The sequence below is a fragment of the Neovison vison genome, chromosome 2 (assembly GCF_020171115.1).
Source record: "Neovison vison isolate M4711 chromosome 2, ASM_NN_V1, whole genome shotgun sequence".
Taxonomy (NCBI): Eukaryota; Metazoa; Chordata; class Mammalia; order Carnivora; family Mustelidae; genus Neogale; species Neogale vison.
The window spans coordinates 9,507,043-9,511,005 of NC_058092.1; positions in this window are offsets into that span (position 1 = coordinate 9,507,043).

The following is a 3,963-nucleotide window of genomic DNA, read 5'->3' on the forward strand; positions in this document are numbered from 1 at the left end:
GGCCGGGGCAACCCGAGCGAGCCGCGGCGACTCGGACCCGGCTCTCGGAGCGAACCCTGGCGCGGGGCGGCAGGGGACGGCGTGCGCCCGGGCGCGCGGGGGCGACCGAGCTCAAGGCGCACGGACTCGGGGAGTCCGGGGCAGCAGGGACCGAGACGGGAGAGTCGGGGAGGGAGGGGCGAGGACTCGCGAAGGACTTACCGGGACAGGAAATGAACCCGCTGGAAAATCCCAGGGAGAGGCGGGGAGCGATAGAGGTGGCCGAGTGGCCCCCGCCAAAGCGGCCCCACCCGGGCAGCTTTTTTCTGAGACCGGGTAATAAGACCCGTCGCGTGAACTTGGCCAGGAGAGCTCGACGACTAAGTTCGGTTACCGAGCGCCCCCCACGCCAGCGATTTCCAGAGCGTGTCTTGGGGGCCTTGCCCCGCACCCCAGCGCCCTCCTGGTGCCAAAGAGCGCTCCCCGTGCGCCAACCCCATTGCCAAAGGGAGCCTGGGTCCCTCTGGCTCTGTGCCCGGGGCAATCCCGGCGGGCTCTAGAGCCGCTGACCTAGGGTTGGGCGGAGCTCCTGAGTGGCTCATTTTTCCCTCCTCACTCCGCCCACCCGCACTTGACCCATCTCAGGGAGGCACTAGGGGTCAAGTGAGGCAGGCAGCTGTGGCCTGGAAGAAGCCAGGGCTTGTCAGCACTTTCCATGCTGGCTGGAACCTGTCAGGAACCGGAATCCCCCCTGGGCAGGATTAGACCTGGCTGCGGGTCTACCAGAGGCCCAAGGGAGAGGCACTGCGGGGGGGAGGGGAGGGGACAGGGGTCTGGCTCCCAGTGGTGAGGCCTCTGTTCCAGGGCCTCCACCTCTAGGGGAACCCTGTGTCCCATCTGTGGAATGGGAAAGGGTGATAAGTATGATACTGGCAGGAGATTTCCCTCCAGGGAACAGGACTCTGAAGCCAAACTCCTCCCCCTCACCCCCCAGCTCCTTTAGAAATGGTTGAGAGGTCCCCACAGAGCCACCAAGAGTTTGCCCTGCTGCTGGCTATTTTGGTCCAAATACCATGGAATTGATAAGCTCCCACGGAACCAAAATAACCCAAGGAACAGCTGTTGGGCAGCGGGCCCCCAGAGACCCTGCCCTGGTCTCTGGCCCCCACACAGATGGGTAAAGGCTCAGATTCTAAAACCATAAGAGCTAAGCCTCAGCCTTTTTCCAAAGGTACATGCAGTCTCCATGCCTTCCAATGGATCAAAAACCTGAGCCTCTGGGACGGAGCCAACAGCTCAATAGATGACAGGTGTTTGCAGAAGACCGGGGTGGGGGGTGGGGAGGAGGGTAGGTGGAGAGTTCCAGGGAACAGCTCCTGGGGTCCTCCAGCCCATTTCCTGCTTCTACTCTGAGCCACCATGCCAGACCTTCAGAATCCTCTTTCCCAGGGTCCCCCGCTTGCCTTTATCATCCCCAGGTGCAGAGGATCCACCCCGGCTCTGGCATCATCCCCTTGAAGAGGCAGATGCAGGGGCGGGGGGGATCATCTCAATCCTCCTAGAGTGGGGGAGCGTACCCCAGGCTGCATACATGTTGTGTTACTTCAGTTTCAGACAAAGCACGGGCAGGTGGCAGAATAAAAAGGTCCCCCTGTTGCAACGCTCCAGGAGCGCCCCGAACCCATCTGTGACCCTCTCCACCTTTCCAGTCTCAGGCTTGGTTTCGGCTGCTCACTCCGGTACTGAGGAGAGCCTCTTTATCCCTGGCTTGGGCCCTCAGGATCACAGCTTCATGGCATCTGTGTTTGACTGGGTTCCCAGCTCACACGTGCGGACCCGTGCCTCTGGGTGCCTTTGTGGGCACCAGCCCTTCCTGCCAAGGAGTCTGGCTGGCTGCGGCCCTGGCCTGCGAGTCGGGCTCCTGAACCTGGTCCTGGCCCCACTGCTAGTCAGAGAAACTTTCACGGGCCACCTGATCTCCCCTGGGAAACATTTCTTAGCCTGGGGTCCCTGGGCCCCTTGGCGATGAACACTTTTCAGAATTTAAAAAAAAAAAAAAAAAATCAGGTGAAACCAGACCTTTATCTGCAAGGAGGCCACCCAGAGTAAATGCTGCAATTTTTGGTAATGGACTTGATGGTAGCCCTGATTCTTTTGTGCTGTGCAGAAGCTGGCATTCACGGATGACTTTGATTAATGAAAACGGAGATGCGTTTCTACGTAATAAATGCAAAGGGTTTAGTAAGGGCTTTCAAAACGGGGGTGCTTGGTGGTAAAGTAAGGAAAGGGGCTTCTGCTAATGAAACTGTTGAGAAATACCACGCCTGGCCTGGATCTTTCTCATCTTGAAACTTGGGAGAAAATACTGGCTCTCCTCTCTTCCACAGACTACATAAGGCCCACATGGGGAAATACTGGTAGGAGACGCGATCTGAAGAGAATTTAGAGAAACTGCTTATAAAAGTGGCTCTAAGTCCTGTTATGACAAGAACACCTTGTTTCTTGCTTTGAGTGTCTCCCAAAGTCCCTCAAATATAAATCTAAGCATTTTTCATTAATATCAGCAGGAGAAGACTCAGTTGGGGTTCACGGGGAGCAGGGAGGGGCCCCCGATGTTCCAGGACTCCTATCCCTTGGGAAAATGCAAACTTTGTCACCTCTGATTTTCCCCAGGCAAGGAAAACATAGCTCTGACCTCAGCAAGGTCACACCATGAGTCAGTGATAGCTGCTGGAAATAGAACACAGGCATCCTGACTCCCCAGCTGCTCCAATCACCCTGCTCCCCCCCACCCCCAGGAAGGGGGCCTCTTACAGCCGGATGGGAAAATGTCGCAGGTGACAGGGACAGACTTTCAGAGACCATGTGTCAGCACCTTCTTTGTGATTCCTATTCAAGAGGCTCAGAACCTGGTGTGGCAAATACCCAAGGTATTCTGATGTTTTCAAAACCCAGGGTCGCACCTTCCCCAACTGGCCAAGCAGAGCTCCCCATTCCCCCGGTGTTCCCTGAGCTATAGCTACGTGACCCTTCTCGTCTTGTTTCATAAGTGGCATGTCTGTCTCCCTGCGAAGTTGGGTTTTGGGAAACTATGTGCACGGTGGCCCCCAGAAAATCCCCTTTGTGGGCCCTGCTTCCTGTATGCAGAAATAGTCCTTAGTCAGGAGGTTTTCCCCCTTTGGTTGGCAGACTGACCACTAAATTAGCCAAAATCCTAGGCCCTACGTTGTACACAAGATTGTTTCAGTATGGGCTGTGCAGAAGTCTGCATTTAGGAGCCCATGCTGGGTTTGAATGATGAACGTGGCTGGTGTTGGTGATGTCATTTGGGTTACGGGTGTGTATTGCCTCTGATGAGCAAAACTGGTTGACTGGGCAGGAGGCAGGAGGACACCCAAGGGCCCTAGGAAAGGAGACATGCTCTGGTCCTTTGCTTGGGACGACCTGAGTTCACGGAACCGGCCCTCTGCTCCGTGGACACTGCTGTGACTCTGTCCCCCGCAATTAACGGGCCAACTCCAAGCTTCTCTGTTCTCATCCACGGCCCTTTCTCATCTCTACCACCAGGGGGCACTATCTGCCGCCTGCCCGGGGGGGGGGGGGGGGGGTGGTGGAGCCAAACCCAGCTCCATCTCTCCTAACCACTAGGTCTCTGGCAAGCCTGGACCCGCTTAGAAGAAAAGCTCCTGCTTCTAGCTTCATCCCTGGAGCCAGGAAACGAATCTTCAACCAGCTTAAATGAGAGGCAGTGAGAGGGTAACGGTTAGGAACGTGGGTTTGGAGTCAGAACAGGATCAAACCCTGGTTCTCCCATTCATGAGCTCTGTCACCTTGGGCAAGTTGCTTACCTTCTCAAAGCCTCAGTTTTCCCATCTGTGAAATGGGATAATCCTAGTGCATGGGGTTGTTAGGAGGATTAAATGAGGCATCTCTCAAGAGCTTGGTGGTGAGACTGTCAGAGCAAACGGCAGCCCCATAGTTACC